The sequence below is a fragment of the Phyllobates terribilis genome, unplaced genomic scaffold, assembly GCF_046119375.1.
Source record: "Phyllobates terribilis strain yellow unplaced genomic scaffold, ASM4611937v1 Scaffold_437__1_contigs__length_1545540, whole genome shotgun sequence".
Classification (NCBI taxonomy): Eukaryota; Metazoa; Chordata; class Amphibia; order Anura; family Dendrobatidae; genus Phyllobates; species Phyllobates terribilis.
This window is the reverse complement of record NW_027363197.1, coordinates 1,198,502-1,218,139: the sequence shown is the minus strand read 5'-3', so window position 1 is coordinate 1,218,139 and position 19,638 is coordinate 1,198,502. Positions and strand designations below refer to the sequence as shown.

The 19,638-nt window shown below is 43.7% G+C and overlaps 11 non-coding genes across 11 annotated transcripts; all 11 read left to right on the top strand.

The window, feature by feature from the left end:
• Positions 1-1,068: 1,068 nt before the first annotated feature.
• LOC141228011 (U2 spliceosomal RNA) lies at positions 1,069-1,259 on the top strand. Its single transcript, XR_012294939.1, has one exon. It is a non-coding gene; the product is annotated as a U2 spliceosomal RNA (small nuclear RNA).
• A 1,115-nt stretch (positions 1,260-2,374) lies between these two features.
• LOC141228009 (U2 spliceosomal RNA) lies at positions 2,375-2,565 on the top strand. The gene has a single exon (XR_012294937.1). It is a non-coding gene; the product is annotated as a U2 spliceosomal RNA (small nuclear RNA).
• A 1,115-nt stretch (positions 2,566-3,680) lies between these two features.
• On the top strand, positions 3,681-3,871 carry LOC141228008 (U2 spliceosomal RNA). Its single transcript, XR_012294936.1, has one exon. It is a non-coding gene; the product is annotated as a U2 spliceosomal RNA (small nuclear RNA).
• A 5,993-nt stretch (positions 3,872-9,864) lies between these two features.
• LOC141228423 (U2 spliceosomal RNA) lies at positions 9,865-10,046 on the top strand. The gene has a single exon (XR_012295304.1). It is a non-coding gene; the product is annotated as a U2 spliceosomal RNA (small nuclear RNA).
• Positions 10,047-11,161: 1,115 nt separating this feature from the next.
• Positions 11,162-11,352, top strand: LOC141228007 (U2 spliceosomal RNA). Its single transcript, XR_012294935.1, has one exon. It is a non-coding gene; the product is annotated as a U2 spliceosomal RNA (small nuclear RNA).
• Positions 11,353-12,467: 1,115 nt separating this feature from the next.
• On the top strand, positions 12,468-12,658 carry LOC141228006 (U2 spliceosomal RNA). Its single transcript, XR_012294934.1, has one exon. It is a non-coding gene; the product is annotated as a U2 spliceosomal RNA (small nuclear RNA).
• Positions 12,659-13,773: 1,115 nt separating this feature from the next.
• Positions 13,774-13,964, top strand: LOC141228005 (U2 spliceosomal RNA). The gene has a single exon (XR_012294933.1). It is a non-coding gene; the product is annotated as a U2 spliceosomal RNA (small nuclear RNA).
• Positions 13,965-15,079: 1,115 nt separating this feature from the next.
• On the top strand, positions 15,080-15,270 carry LOC141228999 (U2 spliceosomal RNA). The gene has a single exon (XR_012295791.1). It is a non-coding gene; the product is annotated as a U2 spliceosomal RNA (small nuclear RNA).
• Positions 15,271-16,385: 1,115 nt separating this feature from the next.
• Positions 16,386-16,576, top strand: LOC141228998 (U2 spliceosomal RNA). Its single transcript, XR_012295790.1, has one exon. It is a non-coding gene; the product is annotated as a U2 spliceosomal RNA (small nuclear RNA).
• Positions 16,577-17,691: 1,115 nt separating this feature from the next.
• Positions 17,692-17,882, top strand: LOC141228997 (U2 spliceosomal RNA). The gene has a single exon (XR_012295789.1). It is a non-coding gene; the product is annotated as a U2 spliceosomal RNA (small nuclear RNA).
• Positions 17,883-18,997: 1,115 nt separating this feature from the next.
• Positions 18,998-19,188, top strand: LOC141228996 (U2 spliceosomal RNA). The gene has a single exon (XR_012295788.1). It is a non-coding gene; the product is annotated as a U2 spliceosomal RNA (small nuclear RNA).
• Positions 19,189-19,638: the final 450 nt, after the last annotated feature.

The following is a 19,638-nucleotide window of genomic DNA, read 5'->3' as shown; positions in this document are numbered from 1 at the left end:
TGTTCATTTTGCTTGTTTGTCGGATTTGGGGATGGACTCTTTGGCTTTGCTTTTCTTCTCCTCATTGGATTTTTCATGTTCAAAGTTGCAGAAGCCAGATTACAAGCTCATTTTGGTTCAACTTCAGCAACTGTGCATTGCATTGCCATGTAATGTGATGCAATGCTATCTTTCTAGCTCTCCCTTTTTACTTCCTTTTGGATAAACAGACATATTAGGCAAGCATTTTGGAGCTTTCACCTAAATAACTACAGGTGGTGAGATAAGCTGCACAATATAATTGACCTTTCAGTATATTGTTGCACACACACCATCTATTTAGCAAATGCCCTTGTTATCAACAGCAGCCTTTTAAACTCACCTGAGCTAACAGGTATGTGCGCTGGTTACTCTGCTGCGCTTAAAATTTCGTTTTTGGTTTGCTACAATGCCTTTTCTGAAACGTTGTCTCCTTCTGCTGGAACACTGACTTCTTTCATTTAATGCCTGCAGACTATAAAAGAGAACCCAACCCAAAAAGTTTGGTTGATTAGTCTGTGGCATTCTGTTAAACTGTTGCTTATGGCGGTCTCTGTGAGCTTCTCAGCGACATTCAGCCAGCCAGGTATCCTGCCTGCAGTAGATGGAATGTGGCAATGGAACGCTGGCTGCGCGTGTCATAATAGGCTCTGAGCCTTTATATACCTGTGCACAGCAGCAGCCACCTTCAGTCTGCTGCTGGACAGCCAGCAGCAGCAGCAGCAGGAGAGGTATGTAATCAGGAGCCCTCCTGCTAAGGGTAGACAGCTGCTCGTTCCACCCCACCCCCCGCCTTAATTGGTTCTCCTCCCTTCCAACGGTGTTGAGGCGGGTGGGAACAGCAGGGGGTGAAGGTGCTGTGTTTAAAGAGGTGGAGTTATGCAGATCTAAAACGCGTGGATTGCAGCAGCAGCAAGCCGAAAAGTGCAGGCATGTAAGGGATCTAGAGGTTGACAACATGTCTTCTTAACGGGAGTCCAGGAGCTCATCTCCACAAATGGACTTTTCAGGATCCTTGGGTGGCTCCGTAGTTTGAAACCAATTCTGGTTATCGCTTCTCGGCCTTTTGGCTAAGATCAAGTGTAGTATCTGTTCTTATCAGTTTAATATCTGATACGTCCCCTATCTGGGGACCATATATTAAATGGATTTTTAGAACAGGGAGATGGAAAAAGAGCTTGCTCTGTCCACTCCACGCATTGACCTGGTATTGCAGTATCTCCAGGACCGGTGCACCCCTTCTATAATGCAGTTTCTAAAATCAGAAAGAATTGAATTCAATGTTTTTTGTTCATTTTGCTTGTTTGTCGGATTTGGGGATGGACTCTTTGGCTTTGCTTTTCTTCTCCTCATTGGATTTTTCATGTTCAAAGTTGCAGAAGCCAGATTACAAGCTCATTTTGGTTCAACTTCAGCAACTGTGCATTGCATTGCCATGTAATGTGATGCAATGCTATCTTTCTAGCTCTCCCTTTTTACTTCCTTTTGGATAAACAGACATATTAGGCAAGCATTTTGGAGCTTTCACCTAAATAACTACAGGTGGTGAGATAAGCTGCACAATATAATTGACCTTTCAGTATATTGTTGCACACACACCATCTATTTAGCAAATGCCCTTGTTATCAACAGCAGCCTTTTAAACTCACCTGAGCTAACAGGTATGTGCGCTGGTTACTCTGCTGCGCTTAAAATTTCTTTTTTGGTTTGCTACAATGCCTTTTCTGAAACGTTGTCTCCTTCTGCTGGAACACTGACTTCTTTCATTTAATGCCTGCAGACTATAAAAGAGAACCCAACCCAAAAAGTTTGGTTGATTAGTCTGTGGCATTCTGTTAAACTGTTGCTTATGGCAGTCTCTGTGAGCTTCTCAGCGACATTCAGCCAGCCAGGTATCCTGCCTGCAGTAGATGGAATGTGGCAATGGAACGCTGGCTGCGCGTGTCATAATAGGCTCTGAGCCTTTATATACCTGTGCACAGCAGCAGCCACCTTCAGTCTGCTGCTGGACAGCCAGCAGCAGCAGCAGCAGGAGAGGTATGTAATCAGGAGCCCTCCTGCTAAGGGTAGACAGCTGCTCGTTCCACCCCACCCCCCGCCTTAATTGGTTCTCCTCCCTTCCAACGGTGTTGAGGCGGGTGGGAACAGCAGGGGGTGAAGGTGCTGTGTTTAAAGAGGTAGAGTTATGCAGATCTAAAACGCGTGGATTGCAGCAGCAGCAAGCCGAAAAGTGCAGGCATGTAAGGGATCTAGAGGTTGACAACATGTCTTCTTAACGGGAGTCCAGGAGCTCATCTCCACAAATGGACTTTTCAGGATCCTTGGGTGGCTCCGTAGTTTGAAACCAATTCTGGTTATCGCTTCTCGGCCTTTTGGCTAAGATCAAGTGTAGTATCTGTTCTTATCAGTTTAATATCTGATACGTCCCCTATCTGGGGACCATATATTAAATGGATTTTTAGAACAGGGAGATGGAAAAAGAGCTTGCTCTGTCCACTCCACGCATTGACCTGGTATTGCAGTATCTCCAGGACCGGTGCACCCCTTCTTTAATGCAGTTTCTAAAATCAGAAAGAATTGAATTCAATGTTTTTTGTTCATTTTGCTTGTTTGTCGGATTTGGGGATGGACTCTTTGGCTTTGCTTTTCTTCTCCTCATTGGATTTTTCATGTTCAAAGTTGCAGAAGCCAGATTACAAGCTCATTTTGGTTCAACTTCAGCAACTGTGCATTGCATTGCCATGTAATGTGATGCAATGCTATCTTTCTAGCTCTCCCTTTTTACTTCCTTTTGGATAAACAGACATATTAGGCAAGCATTTTGGAGCTTTCACCTAAATAACTACAGGTGGTGAGATAAGCTGCACAATATAATTGACCTTTCAGTATATTGTTGCACACACACCATCTATTTAGCAAATGCCCTTGTTATCAACAGCAGCCTTTTAAACTCACCTGAGCTAACAGGTATGTGCGCTGGTTACTCTGCTGCGCTTAAAATTTCTTTTTTGGTTTGCTACAATGCCTTTTCTGAAACGTTGTCTCCTTCTGCTGGAACACTGACTTCTTTCATTTAATGCCTGCAGACTATAAAAGAGAACCCAACCCAAAAAGTTTGGTTGATTAGTCTGTGGCATTCTGTTAAACTGTTGCTTATGGCGGTCTCTGTGAGCTTCTCAGCGACATTCAGCCAGCCAGGTATCCTGCCTGCAGTAGATGGAATGTGGCAATGGAACGCTGGCTGCGCGTGTCATAATAGGCTCTGAGCCTTTATATACCTGTGCACAGCAGCAGCCACCTTCAGTCTGCTGCTGGACAGCCAGCAGCAGCAGCAGCAGGAGAGGTATGTAATCAGGAGCCCTCCTGCTAAGGGTAGACAGCTGCTCGTTCCACCCCACCCCCCGCCTTAATTGGTTCTCCTCCCTTCCAACGGTGTTGAGGCGGGTGGGAACAGCAGGGGGTGAAGGTGCTGTGTTTAAAGAGGTGGAGTTATGCAGATCTAAAACGCGTGGATTGCAGCAGCAGCAAGCCGAAAAGTGCAGGCATGTAAGGGATCTAGAGGTTGACAACATGTCTTCTTAACGGGAGTCCAGGAGCTCATCTCCACAAATGGACTTTTCAGGATCCTTGGGTGGCTCCGTAGTTTGAAACCAATTCTGGTTATCGCTTCTCGGCCTTTTGGCTAAGATCAAGTGTAGTATCTGTTCTTATCAGTTTAATATCTGATACGTCCCCTATCTGGGGACCATATATTAAATGGATTTTTAGAACAGGGAGATGGAAAAAGAGCTTGCTCTGTCCACTCCACGCATTGACCTGGTATTGCAGTATCTCCAGGACCGGTGCACCCCTTCTTTAATGCAGTTTCTAAAATCAGAAAGAATTGAATTCAATGTTTTTTGTTCATTTTGCTTGTTTGTCGGATTTTGGGATGGACTCTTTGGCTTTGCTTTTCTTCTCCTCATTGGATTTTTCATGTTCAAAGTTGCAGAAGCCAGATTACAAGCTCATTTTGGTTCAACTTCAGCAACTGTGCATTGCATTGCCATGTAATGTGATGCAATGCTATCTTTCTAGCTCTCCCTTTTTACTTCCTTTTGGATAAACAGACATATTAGGCAAGCATTTTGGAGCTTTCACCTAAATAACTACAGGTGGTGAGATAAGCTGCACAATATAATTGACCTTTCAGTATATTGTTGCACACACACCATCTATTTAGCAAATGCCCTTGTTATCAACAGCAGCCTTTTAAACTCACCTGAGCTAACAGGTATGTGCGCTGGTTACTCTGCTGCGCTTAAAATTTCTTTTTTGGTTTGCTACAATGCCTTTTCTGAAACGTTGTCTCCTTCTGCTGGAACACTGACTTCTTTCATTTAATGCCTGCAGACTATAAAAGAGAACCCAACCCAAAAAGTTTGGTTGATTAGTCTGTGGCATTCTGTTAAACTGTTGCTTATGGCGGTCTCTGTGAGCTTCTCAGCGACATTCAGCCAGCCAGGTATCCTGCCTGCAGTAGATGGAATGTGGCAATGGAACGCTGGCTGCGCGTGTCATAATAGGCTCTGAGCCTTTATATACCTGTGCACAGCAGCAGCCACCTTCAGTCTGCTGCTGGACAGCCAGCAGCAGCAGCAGCAGGAGAGGTATGTAATCAGGAGCCCTCCTGCTAAGGGTAGACAGCTGCTCGTTCCACCCCACCCCCCGCCTTAATTGGTTCTCCTCCCTTCCAACGGTGTTGAGGCGGGTGGGAACAGCAGGGGGTGAAGGTGCTGTGTTTAAAGAGGTGGAGTTATGCAGATCTAAAACGCGTGGATTGCAGCAGCAGCAAGCCGAAAAGTGCAGGCATGTAAGGGATCTAGAGGTTGACAACATGTCTTCTTAACGGGAGTCCAGGAGCTCATCTCCACAAATGGACTTTTCAGGATCCTTGGGTGGCTCCGTAGTTTGAAACCAATTCTGGTTATCGCTTCTCGGCCTTTTGGCTACGACCAAGTGTTGTTGCTGGAAGACTCCAAAGCCTATCGCATCCTCGGCCTTGAGGCATCGGCAGTTCTACTGTCTTAAGCCTCCTGCTGCTATAGGGGGTGTGCGTGCTGAAGAGAACCAAGAAGGCGATCGACTTATCTGAATATGGCGATGGCGACATCGGCTACTCTCCGTTCTGCTGGAGCTGGCGACTTGAAGATCAAGAACTCTTTCAAGATTGAAGTTGAAGAGCGAGCCCGTGACAAGTTCTCCCTGTCTTTCTTCGTGAGGAAGGTCCTGCTTGAGATCCTGCAGGTGAAAAGGGAGAACATTCTGGCACTTCAAGATGCTCCTGGACGCTTTGTGCTTACCCTGACCTCTGAAGTGGCATCTCAGAATTTTTACCATCAGATCAAGCTGAGACTTCAGGAGGAAGATCTTAAAGGACTGTGTTTTGTGACCCTCTGCCTGGCAGAAGAGAAGTCTGTGGTGGTTCATATGAGCAATCCGCATGTCTCTGAAAAGGATGTGGCTGCGTTTCTGCATAACTATTGCTCTGAGGTCTACTTTTCTCACAAAATCATGAACTCTGAGAGGTTGTGGACCGGAAAATACAAGTTCATTGTGAAGCTGAGAGAAGGTTTGGGAATTGGTGGACTCATTCATCCGCCTCAGAGCTTCCTGATTGGCAGAGAGAGAGGAAGACTCTTCTATCCAGGGATGCCTATCTTCTGCAGAAAATGTATGGACTTTGGGCATTCCTTTGAGAGCTGCAAGGAGGAGAACGCTCTTTGCAAGAAGTGCTATCAAAAAGGACATGTCACTCTGAACTGCCCAAATCAGATGATCTGTAATATCTGCCGTATCCCTGGGCACTCTTTTCGGGATTGTCCGTTGAGAAAAAAGACCTTCAGCTATGCAGATGCAGCTCGGGGGGGAGCCCCTCCGAAGCGGTCCAGTCCTGAAGAACAAACAGACAAATCCAAGGACCCTCCCGGGAACCCTTCTGGGGATCCGCCCAAGGACACTGCTGGGGACCCGCCTGGGGATAGCATTGTTCTCAAGGATTGGTCGGAGAGTCCAGATGGTCATGTGGTGGAGGAGAATCCAGCTGAGTCTGAAGTGGAGATGGGAGAGGAGTCTTCTAAGGAGGCTGGTGGTGAGGAGGAGGAGGAGGAGATTAACATTGACGTGGAGGTTTTGAGGAAAAGGAAAAAGGAGAAGTCGAGTTTGTTTAAGGGAGAGAGCGCCAGCAAAAGACCTGCTGGGCGTTTGAAAATAGTCCTCCCTAATTACTCACCTAAACCGATCATCTCAGTTCCTAAACCTGTAAACCCATCTGATCCGGTGAACATCGAGGAATTCTCAGACACGGACGTTTCTGCGGGTCCCTCTACCCCGGTCGGATTCATGTCAGATACGGACTCAAGCTCTGTTTAAATGATTTATGGCTACACTCAAAATTGCCTCACTAAATGTGAGGAGTTTAAAGGGCTCTGTCAAGAGAGCTGCTTTATTTTCTTACCTGATGACTTTAGATGCTGATATTTTTTTACTTCAAGAATGCGGCATTGACCATGACCCTAACTATAACAAACTAAGGGAAGATTGGGCGAACGGACCTTCCATCTGGTCCGGTGAAAATGGATTGCGTGCTACTGGTGTTGGCGTCCTGTTTAAAAACAAAGACTTTAAGGTTACCTCGTTCACTGAAGTTGAACCTGGACGTGCACTAGTTGTTAATGTGAGTTACTGTGGATCCGAGTTCAAGCTGATTAATGTTTATGCATCTCCGATTAAAGAGGAAAGATCCAGTTTATTAGATATCATCAAACTCTTTATACCTGGTCCTACACCAACTGTGGTTGGCGGTGACTTCAATTGTATCCGGTCTGATGAAAATAGGACATCAGGTACTAGAAGGAAAGACAAAACTGAGATGCAGTTAAAAAATCTAATCGACGATACTTGCCTGAATGATGTCTGGAGAGTAAAGAATACCTCTGAACCAGGATACACTTGGGAGAACAATCTTCTAAAATCAAGAATTGACTTTGTTCTGACATCACAGAGTTTTAAAGTGAATAAAGTGGATCTAACAGGTAACATCTTTTCTGACCACAAAACGTTAATTACTCACTTGGAATTGCCCAGTCTAGAGAAAGGGCGAGGTGTCTGGAAGTTGAACACTCTGCTGCTGGAAGATGAAAGTATAAAAGAGGAATTTTTGAAATTTTATAAAAAACTACAGGGGAAAAAACATTATTACAAAAGAATTCTAGAATGGTGGGAGTATGTGAAGTCTCAAATTAGACATTTTTTTCTCTTAGCTGGCAAAAGGAAGGCCAGACAGAATCAGAAATGGTTTAAAGACCTGAATACAAAACTGCAAACAGGTTACAAACTCAGAAATGCAGGGATAGATATGGAGGATGTTATTTTACAAGTCAAAGAAGACATTAAAAAAGCAATTGAACAGAAAGGCAAAGAAATAATTTTCAACGCCAAGGTAGAACATATGGAAAAAAATGAAACATGTTCCAGGTTCTTTTTCAAAAAATCTTTAGAACGCAAAGAATTAATTAAAGAACTTGATGGTGAAACAACTAAAGATGGACTGTTGGACAAAGCGCAAACTTTTTATCAAAATCTTTTTAGCGAAAAGAAAATTGACGCTGATTTTTTACCTGATGCTCTTAATTCATTGCAGAATCACCTTGAAAAGCAAGATCAAGAGTTGTTGATTGAAGATATCTGTGAAGAAGAACTGCTAAGTGCAATCAAAAGCTTTTCTAGAGGAAAAACACCGGGTACTGACGGACTACAAATTGAATTTTATCTTACTTTTTGGGAGATTTTAAAAGACGACCTGTTTGAGATTTTTAAAGCTGTCTTTTTATGTGACAAATTGCCTGAATCTTGGAGAAGTGGTGTGGTCACCCTGCTTTTTAAAAAAGGAGATAAGACTAATCTAGAGAACTGGAGACCAATCACGTTACTCAACGTAGATTATAAAATTATGGCAAAAATCATGGTGAACAGAATGAAGAAGGTGATAGAGAAGGTCGTGCATCCTGATCAGGTATGTGGTGTGCCTGGTCGTACAATTGCAGAAAACTTGAATATTATACGGGACGCAATTTGGTATCAGCAAGAGAGGAAGCAAAAGCTAGCTCTTCTGTCCCTTGATTTCCAGAAAGCGTACGACAGAGTCTCTCATAAGTACCTGTATTCTGTGTTAAAGAAAATGAAATTCCCGGATGTTTTTATTAAGCACATTGCACTTTTATATGATGGAAGTTTTAGCAGGATTTTAATTAATGGTTTTTTATCTTCAGAAGTTGTTCTAAAGTCGGGCGTCAAACAAGGATGCCCACTTTCGCCTCTGCTCTTTATCTGCGCAATCGAGCCTCTACTGGCAATGTTGAGGAAAGATAAGATGGTGAAAGGTGTACCCATACCAGGTGGAAATGGACTAAGTACTAAGTCACTGGGGTACATGGATGACATCACGATCCTGTGTGACTCAGAACAATCGCTGAGAAGAGCAGTAAGAACTACTGATTTTTTCTGTTTAGCATCTGCCTTCAAACTGAACTTGGAGAAGAGCGAATGTCTTGGATTCGGTGATTGGTCAGATGCGCAGATTCCTCAACTTAAAATAAGAAGTGATAAGATCAAAATTTTAGGTGTTGTGTTTACAAAAAAGAATGATGGAGAAGAAAGTTGGCAGTTGGTGAAGGAGAAAATGCAAAAGAAGATAAGTTTATGGAAACTCAGAAAATTATCAATGGAAGGTAAAAACTTGATCATTAAGTCTTTGTTGTTGCCGATAATGTTGTTTTTAAGTATGGTGTACCCCCCGAATGAGAACACAGTAAAGTTTCTCCAGAGACAAATTTTTCTTTTTCTGTGGGGATCAAAAATGGAGAAGGTTCGAAGAGAGACAATGTACAAGCAGCATAAATATGGTGGAAAGAATATCCCAAATATCAAAAAATTTTTGTACCTAAAGTTCTTTAGTTTTTGCTTCAAAATGACCAATCTAAGAACTCATTGGTCTTTCTACTTAAGATATGCAGCTGGAGATATCTTTAGGAAAAGAAAGTGGATAACATTGCCCCCAAATTCTCCTGTCCTAATTACACCGCCAAAACAATATGTCTTACTAGAAAAAACAATTAGACTTTATAACTTACCTGAAGTAGATGTGGAGATGCTGTCAAATTCAAGAAGACTGGCTCTGGAGACAAAGAGAAAAGAAACGATGACAGCAGTGGCAAACTTTACATACACTAAAAGTGGAAGAATTTGGAGAATGACTTATGCACCTTATCTAACAAATGAATATAAAGACTTGGCATGGGCAATAGTGCAAGAATGTGTTCCTGTTAGATTTTTTCAACACAGAAGGGGATTGTGCAATACTGCAAGATGCCCTAGAACAGGCTGTGTTAGAGAGGAAACAGTTTTACACACCTTTTGGAACTGTTTTTATGCCCAAAATGTCTGGAAAGAAGTTGGAAGTCTCTTAAAGTTTGTTACTGGTCTTAAGTTTTTAAATCACGAAGTAGTTTTATATGGAAATTTTACATGTCAATCAAAAGAAAAAGAAAGAGTCATTTGGATAATGATAAATGGAATAAAGAATGCACGATGGAAAGTCCGAAACATATTGCTTTTTAAAAGAGATTTTATAAGTGAAAGTGAATGCATAAAATTAGCACTAAGTGAAATATATATTTATTACCTGTTAGATCTGAAGAGAATTGGGAAAAAAAGAGCCAAGAGTCTATGGAACTTTCATCTGTGGAACCTTGTAGCATGAACAGATTATAAGGCAAGAGAAATATTAGAAGAGAAATAACAACTGAAATATAAGAACAAAATGAAAAAGAAAAAAATCTGTTCTTATCAGTTTAATATCTGATACGTCCCCTATCTGGGGACCATATATTAAATGGATTTTTAGAACAGGGAGATGGAAAAAGAGCTTGCTCTGTCCACTCCACGCATTGACCTGGTATTGCAGTATCTCCAGGACCGGTGCACCCCTTCTTTAATGCAGTTTCTAAAATCAGAAAGAATTGAATTCAATGTTTTTTGTTCATTTTGCTTGTTTGTCGGATTTGGGGATGGACTCTTTGGCTTTGCTTTTCTTCTCCTCATTGGATTTTTCATGTTCAAAGTTGCAGAAGCCAGATTACAAGCTCATTTTGGTTCAACTTCAGCAACTGTGCATTGCATTGCCATGTAATGTGATGCAATGCTATCTTTCTAGCTCTCCCTTTTTACTTCCTTTTGGATAAACAGACATATTAGGCAAGCATTTTGGAGCTTTCACCTAAATAACTACAGGTGGTGAGATAAGCTGCACAATATAATTGAATTTTCAGTATATTGTTGCACACACACCATCTATTTAGCAAATGCCCTTGTTATCAACAGCAGCCTTTTAAACTCACCTGAGCTAACAGGTATGTGCGCTGGTTACTCTGCTGCGCTTAAAATTTCTTTTTTGGTTTGCTACAATGCCTTTTCTGAAACGTTGTCTCCTTCTGCTGGAACACTGACTTCTTTCATTTAATGCCTGCAGACTATAAAAGAGAACCCAACCCAAAAAGTTTGGTTGATTAGTCTGTGGCATTCTGTTAAACTGTTGCTTATGGCGGTCTCTGTGAGCTTCTCAGCGACATTCAGCCAGCCAGGTATCCTGCCTGCAGTAGATGGAATGTGGCAATGGAACGCTGGCTGCGCGTGTCATAATAGGCTCTGAGCCTTTATATACCTGTGCACAGCAGCAGCCACCTTCAGTCTGCTGCTGGACAGCCAGCAGCAGCAGCAGCAGGAGAGGTATGTAATCAGGAGCCCTCCTGCTAAGGGTAGACAGCTGCTCGTTCCACCCCACCCCCCGCCTTAATTGGTTCTCCTCCCTTCCAACGGTGTTGAGGCGGGTGGGAACAGCAGGGGGTGAAGGTGCTGTGTTTAAAGAGGTGGAGTTATGCAGATCTAAAACGCGTGGATTGCAGCAGCAGCAAGCCGAAAAGTGCAGGCATGTAAGGGATCTAGAGGTTGACAACATGTCTTCTTAACGGGAGTCCAGGAGCTCATCTCCACAAATGGACTTTTCAGGATCCTTGGGTGGCTCCGTAGTTTGAAACCAATTCTGGTTATCGCTTCTCGGCCTTTTGGCTAAGATCAAGTGTAGTATCTGTTCTTATCAGTTTAATATCTGATACGTCCCCTATCTGGGGACCATATATTAAATGGATTTTTAGAACAGGGAGATGGAAAAAGAGCTTGCTCTGTCCACTCCACGCATTGACCTGGTATTGCAGTATCTCCAGGACCGGTGCACCCCTTCTTTAATGCAGTTTCTAAAATCAGAAAGAATTGAATTCAATGTTTTTTGTTCATTTTGCTTGTTTGTCGGATTTTGGGATGGACTCTTTGGCTTTGCTTTTCTTCTCCTCATTGGATTTTTCATGTTCAAAGTTGCAGAAGCCAGATTACAAGCTCATTTTGGTTCAACTTCAGCAACTGTGCATTGCATTGCCATGTAATGTGATGCAATGCTATCTTTCTAGCTCTCCCTTTTTACTTCCTTTTGGATAAACAGACATATTAGGCAAGCATTTTGGAGCTTTCACCTAAATAACTACAGGTGGTGAGATAAGCTGCACAATATAATTGACCTTTCAGTATATTGTTGCACACACACCATCTATTTAGCAAATGCCCTTGTTATCAACAGCAGCCTTTTAAACTCACCTGAGCTAACAGGTATGTGCGCTGGTTACTCTGCTGCGCTTAAAATTTCTTTTTTGGTTTGCTACAATGCCTTTTCTGAAACGTTGTCTCCTTCTGCTGGAACACTGACTTCTTTCATTTAATGCCTGCAGACTATAAAAGAGAACCCAACCCAAAAAGTTTGGTTGATTAGTCTGTGGCATTCTGTTAAACTGTTGCTTATGGCGGTCTCTGTGAGCTTCTCAGCGACATTCAGCCAGCCAGGTATCCTGCCTGCAGTAGATGGAATGTGGCAATGGAACGCTGGCTGCGCGTGTCATAATAGGCTCTGAGCCTTTATATACCTGTGCACAGCAGCAGCCACCTTCAGTCTGCTGCTGGACAGCCAGCAGCAGCAGCAGCAGGAGAGGTATGTAATCAGGAGCCCTCCTGCTAAGGGTAGACAGCTGCTCCTTCCACCCCACCCCCCGCCTTAATTGGTTCTCCTCCCTTCCAACGGTGTTGAGGCGGGTGGGAACAGCAGGGGGTGAAGGTGCTGTGTTTAAAGAGGTGGAGTTATGCAGATCTAAAACGCGTGGATTGCAGCAGCAGCAAGCCGAAAAGTGCAGGCATGTAAGGGATCTAGAGGTTGACAACATGTCTTCTTAACGGGAGTCCAGGAGCTCATCTCCACAAATGGACTTTTCAGGATCCTTGGGTGGCTCCGTAGTTTGAAACCAATTCTGGTTATCGCTTCTCGGCCTTTTGGCTAAGATCAAGTGTAGTATCTGTTCTTATCAGTTTAATATCTGATACGTCCCCTATCTGGGGACCATATATTAAATGGATTTTTAGAACAGGGAGATGGAAAAAGAGCTTGCTCTGTCCACTCCACGCATTGACCTGGTATTGCAGTATCTCCAGGACCGGTGCACCCCTTCTTTAATGCAGTTTCTAAAATCAGAAAGAATTGAATTCAATGTTTTTTGTTCATTTTGCTTGTTTGTCGGATTTTGGGATGGACTCTTTGGCTTTGCTTTTCTTCTCCTCATTGGATTTTTCATGTTCAAAGTTGCAGAAGCCAGATTACAAGCTCATTTTGGTTCAACTTCAGCAACTGTGCATTGCATTGCCATGTAATGTGATGCAATGCTATCTTTCTAGCTCTCCCTTTTTACTTCCTTTTGGATAAACAGACATATTAGGCAAGCATTTTGGAGCTTTCACCTAAATAACTACAGGTGGTGAGATAAGCTGCACAATATAATTGACCTTTCAGTATATTGTTGCACACACACCATCTATTTAGCAAATGCCCTTGTTATCAACAGCAGCCTTTTAAACTCACCTGAGCTAACAGGTATGTGCGCTGGTTACTCTGCTGCGCTTAAAATTTCTTTTTTGGTTTGCTACAATGCCTTTTCTGAAACGTTGTCTCCTTCTGCTGGAACACTGACTTCTTTCATTTAATGCCTGCAGACTATAAAAGAGAACCCAACCCAAAAAGTTTGGTTGATTAGTCTGTGGCATTCTGTTAAACTGTTGCTTATGGCGGTCTCTGTGAGCTTCTCAGCGACATTCAGCCAGCCAGGTATCCTGCCTGCAGTAGATGGAATGTGGCAATGGAACGCTGGCTGCGCGTGTCATAATAGGCTCTGAGCCTTTATATACCTGTGCACAGCAGCAGCCACCTTCAGTCTGCTGCTGGACAGCCAGCAGCAGCAGCAGCAGGAGAGGTATGTAATCAGGAGCCCTCCTGCTAAGGGTAGACAGCTGCTCCTTCCACCCCACCCCCCGCCTTAATTGGTTCTCCTCCCTTCCAACGGTGTTGAGGCGGGTGGGAACAGCAGGGGGTGAAGGTGCTGTGTTTAAAGAGGTGGAGTTATGCAGATCTAAAACGCGTGGATTGCAGCAGCAGCAAGCCGAAAAGTGCAGGCATGTAAGGGATCTAGAGGTTGACAACATGTCTTCTTAACGGGAGTCCAGGAGCTCATCTCCACAAATGGACTTTTCAGGATCCTTGGGTGGCTCCGTAGTTTGAAACCAATTCTGGTTATCGCTTCTCGGCCTTTTGGCTAAGATCAAGTGTAGTATCTGTTCTTATCAGTTTAATATCTGATACGTCCCCTATCTGGGGACCATATATTAAATGGATTTTTAGAACAGGGAGATGGAAAAAGAGCTTGCTCTGTCCACTCCACGCATTGACCTGGTATTGCAGTATCTCCAGGACCGGTGCACCCCTTCTTTAATGCAGTTTCTAAAATCAGAAAGAATTGAATTCAATGTTTTTTGTTCATTTTGCTTGTTTGTCGGATTTGGGGATGGACTCTTTGGCTTTGCTTTTCTTCTCCTCATTGGATTTTTCATGTTCAAAGTTGCAGAAGCCAGATTACAAGCTCATTTTGGTTCAACTTCAGCAACTGTGCATTGCATTGCCATGTAATGTGATGCAATGCTATCTTTCTAGCTCTCCCTTTTTACTTCCTTTTGGATAAACAGACATATTAGGCAAGCATTTTGGAGCTTTCACCTAAATAACTACAGGTGGTGAGATAAGCTGCACAATATAATTGACCTTTCAGTATATTGTTGCACACACACCATCTATTTAGCAAATGCCCTTGTTATCAACAGCAGCCTTTTAAACTCACCTGAGCTAACAGGTATGTGCGCTGGTTACTCTGCTGCGCTTAAAATTTCTTTTTTGGTTTGCTACAATGCCTTTTCTGAAACGTTGTCTCCTTCTGCTGGAACACTGACTTCTTTCATTTAATGCCTGCAGACTATAAAAGAGAACCCAACCCAAAAAGTTTGGTTGATTAGTCTGTGGCATTCTGTTAAACTGTTGCTTATGGCGGTCTCTGTGAGCTTCTCAGCGACATTCAGCCAGCCAGGTATCCTGCCTGCAGTAGATGGAATGTGGCAATGGAACGCTGGCTGCGCGTGTCATAATAGGCTCTGAGCCTTTATATACCTGTGCACAGCAGCAGCCACCTTCAGTCTGCTGCTGGACAGCCAGCAGCAGCAGCAGCAGGAGAGGTATGTAATCAGGAGCCCTCCTGCTAAGGGTAGACAGCTGCTCGTTCCACCCCACCCCCCGCCTTAATTGGTTCTCCTCCCTTCCAACGGTGTTGAGGCGGGTGGGAACAGCAGGGGGTGAAGGTGATGTGTTTAAAGAGGTGGAGTTATGCAGATCTAAAACGCGTGGATTGCAGCAGCAGCAAGCCGAAAAGTGCAGGCATGTAAGGGATCTAGAGGTTGACAACATGTCTTCTTAACGGGAGTCCAGGAGCTCATCTCCACAAATGGACTTTTCAGGATCCTTGGGTGGCTCCGTAGTTTGAAACCAATTCTGGTTATCGCTTCTCGGCCTTTTGGCTAAGATCAAGTGTAGTATCTGTTCTTATCAGTTTAATATCTGATACGTCCCCTATCTGGGGACCATATATTAAATGGATTTTTAGAACAGGGAGATGGAAAAAGAGCTTGCTCTGTCCACTCCACGCATTGACCTGGTATTGCAGTATCTCCAGGACCGGTGCACCCCTTCTTTAATGCAGTTTCTAAAATCAGAAAGAATTGAATTCAATGTTTTTTGTTCATTTTGCTTGTTTGTCGGATTTTGGGATGGACTCTTTGGCTTTGCTTTTCTTCTCCTCATTGGATTTTTCATGTTCAAAGTTGCAGAAGCCAGATTACAAGCTCATTTTGGTTCAACTTCAGCAACTGTGCATTGCATTGCCATGTAATGTGATGCAATGCTATCTTTCTAGCTCTCCCTTTTTACTTCCTTTTGGATAAACAGACATATTAGGCAAGCATTTTGGAGCTTTCACCTAAATAACTACAGGTGGTGAGATAAGCTGCACAATATAATTGACCTTTCAGTATATTGTTGCACACACACCATCTATTTAGCAAATGCCCTTGTTATCAACAGCAGCCTTTTAAACTCACCTGAGCTAACAGGTATGTGCGCTGGTTACTCTGCTGCGCTTAAAATTTCTTTTTTGGTTTGCTACAATGCCTTTTCTGAAACGTTGTCTCCTTCTGCTGGAACACTGACTTCTTTCATTTAATGCCTGCAGACTATAAAAGAGAACCCAACCCAAAAAGTTTGGTTGATTAGTCTGTGGCATTCTGTTAAACTGTTGCTTATGGCGGTCTCTGTGAGCTTCTCAGCGACATTCAGCCAGCCAGGTATCCTGCCTGCAGTAGATGGAATGTGGCAATGGAACGCTGGCTGCGCGTGTCATAATAGGCTCTGAGCCTTTATATACCTGTGCACAGCAGCAGCCACCTTCAGTCTGCTGCTGGACAGCCAGCAGCAGCAGCAGCAGGAGAGGTATGTAATCAGGAGCCCTCCTGCTAAGGGTAGACAGCTGCTCGTTCCACCCCACCCCCCGCCTTAATTGGTTCTCCTCCCTTCCAACGGTGTTGAGGCGGGTGGGAACAGCAGGGGGTGAAGGTGCTGTGTTTAAAGAGGTGGAGTTATGCAGATCTAAAACGCGTGGATTGCAGCAGCAGCAAGCCGAAAAGTGCAGGCATGTAAGGGATCTAGAGGTTGACAACATGTCTTCTTAACGGGAGTCCAGGAGCTCATCTCCACAAATGGACTTTTCAGGATCCTTGGGTGGCTCCGTAGTTTGAAACCAATTCTGGTTATCGCTTCTCGGCCTTTTGGCTAAGATCAAGTGTAGTATCTGTTCTTATCAGTTTAATATCTGATACGTCCCCTATCTGGGGACCATATATTAAATGGATTTTTAGAACAGGGAGATGGAAAAAGAGCTTGCTCTGTCCACTCCACGCATTGACCTGGTATTGCAGTATCTCCAGGACCGGTGCACCCCTTCTTTAATGCAGTTTCTAAAATCAGAAAGAATTGAATTCAATGTTTTTTGTTCATTTTGCTTGTTTGTCGGATTTGGGGATGGACTCTTTGGCTTTGCTTTTCTTCTCCTCATTGGATTTTTCATGTTCAAAGTTGCAGAAGCCAGATTACAAGCTCATTTTGGTTCAACTTCAGCAACTGTGCATTGCATTGCCATGTAATGTGATGCAATGCTATCTTTCTAGCTCTCCCTTTTTACTTCCTTTTGGATAAACAGACATATTAGGCAAGCATTTTGGAGCTTTCACCTAAATAACTACAGGTGGTGAGATAAGCTGCACAATATAATTGACCTTTCAGTATATTGTTGCACACACACCATCTATTTAGCAAATGCCCTTGTTATCAACAGCAGCCTTTTAAACTCACCTGAGCTAACAGGTATGTGCGCTGGTTACTCTGCTGCGCTTAAAATTTCTTTTTTGGTTTGCTACAATGCCTTTTCTGAAACGTTGTCTCCTTCTGCTGGAACACTGACTTCTTTCATTTAATGCCTGCAGACTATAAAAGAGAACCCAACCCAAAAAGTTTGGTTGATTAGTCTGTGGCATTCTGTTAAACTGTTGCTTATGGCGGTCTCTGTGAGCTTCTCAGCGACATTCAGCCAGCCAGGTATCCTGCCTGCAGTAGATGGAATGTGGCAATGGAACGCTGGCTGCGCGTGTCATAATAGGCTCTGAGCCTTTATATACCTGTGCACAGCAGCAGCCACCTTCAGTCTGCTGCTGGACAGCCAGCAGCAGCAGCAGCAGGAGAGGTATGTAATCAGGAGCCCTCCTGCTAAGGGTAGACAGCTGCTCGTTCCACCCCACCCCCCGCCTTAATTGGTTCTCCTCCCTTCCAACGGTGTTGAGGCGGGTGGGAACAGCAGGGGGTGAAGGTGATGTGTTTAAAGAGGTGGAGTTATGCAGATCTAAAACGCGTGGATTGCAGCAGCAGCAAGCCGAAAAGTGCAGGCATGTAAGGGATCTAGAGGTTGACAACATGTCTTCTTAACGGGAGTCCAGGAGCTCATCTCCACAAATGGACTTTTCAGGATCCTTGGGTGGCTCCGTAGTTTGAAACCAATTCTGGTTATCGCTTCTCGGCCTTTTGGCTAAGATCAAGTGTAGTATCTGTTCTTATCAGTTTAATATCTGATACGTCCCCTATCTGGGGACCATATATTAAATGGATTTTTAGAACAGGGAGATGGAAAAAGAGCTTGCTCTGTCCACTCCACGCATTGACCTGGTATTGCAGTATCTCCAGGACCGGTGCACCCCTTCTTTAATGCAGTTTCTAAAATCAGAAAGAATTGAATTCAATGTTTTTTGTTCATTTTGCTTGTTTGTCGGATTTGGGGATGGACTCTTTGGCTTTGCTTTTCTTCTCCTCATTGGATTTTTCATGTTCAAAGTTGCAGAAGCCAGATTACAAGCTCATTTTGGTTCAACTTCAGCAACTGTGCATTGCATTGCCATGTAATGTGATGCAATGCTATCTTTCTAGCTCTCCCTTTTTACTTCCTTTTGGATAAACAGACATATTAGGCAAGCATTTTGGAGCTTTCACCTAAATAACTACAGGTGGTGAGATAAGCTGCACAATATAATTGACCTTTCAGTATATTGTTGCACACACACCATCTATTTAGCAAATGCCATTGTTATCAACAGCAGCCTTTTAAACTCACCTGAGCTAACAGGTATGTGCGCTGGTTACTCTGCTGCGCTTAAAATTTCTTTTTTGGTTTGCTACAATGCCTTTTCTGAAACGTTGTCTCCTTCTGCTGGAACACTGACTTCTTTCATTTAATGCCTGCAGACTATAAAAGAGAACCCAACCCAAAAAGTTTGGTTGATTAGTCTGTGGCATTCTGTTAAACTGTTGCTTATGGCGGTCTCTGTGAGCTTCTCAGCGACATTCAGCCAGCCAGGTATCCTGCCTGCAGTAGATGGAATGTGGCAATGGAACGCTGGCTGCGCGTGTCATAATAGGCTCTGAGCCTTTATATACCTGTGCACAGCAGCAGCCACCTTCAGTCTGCTGCTGGACAGCCAGCAGCAGCAGCAGCAGGAGAGGTATGTAATCAGGAGCCCTCCTGCTAAGGGTAGACAGCTGCTCGTTCCACCCCACCCCCCGCCTTAATTGGTTCTCCTCCCTTCCAACGGTGTTGAGGCGGGTGGGAACAGCAGGGGGTGAAGGTGCTGTGTTTAAAGAGGTGGAGTTATGCAGATCTAAAACGCGTGGATTGCAGCAGCAGCAAGCCGAAAAGTGCAGGCATGTAAGGGATCTAGAGGTTGACAACATGTCTTCTTAACGGGAGTCCAGGAGCTCATCTCCACAAATGGACTTTTCAGGATCCTTGGGTGGCTCCGTAGTTTGAAACCAATTCTGGTTATCGCTTCTCGGCCTTTTGGCTAAGATCAAGTGTAGTATCTGTTCTTATCAGTTTAATATCTGATACGTCCCCTATCTGGGGACCATATATTAAATGGATTTTTAGAACAGGGAGATGGAAAAAGAGCTTGCTCTGTCCACTCCACGCATTGACCTGGTATTGCAGTATCTCCAGGACCGGTGCACCCCTTCTTTAATGCAGTTTCTAAAATCAGAAAGAATTGAATTCAATGTTTTTTGTTCATTTTGCTTGTTTGTCGGATTTGGGGATGGACTCTTTGGCTTTGCTTTTCTTCTCCTCATTGGATTTTTCATGTTCAAAGTTGCAGAAGCCAGATTACAAGCTCATTTTGGTTCAACTTCAGCAACTGTGCATTGCATTGCCATGTAATGTGATGCAATGCTATCTTTCTAGCTCTCCCTTTTTACTTCCTTTTGGATAAACAGACATATTAGGCAAGCATTATGGAGCTTTCACCTAAATAACTACAGGTGGTGAGATAAGCTGCACAATATAATTGAATTTTCAGAATATTGTTGCACACACACCATCTATTTAGCAAATGCCCTTGTTATCAACAGCAGCCTTTTAAACTCACCTGAGCTAACAGGTATGTGCGCTGGTTACTCTGCTGCGCTTA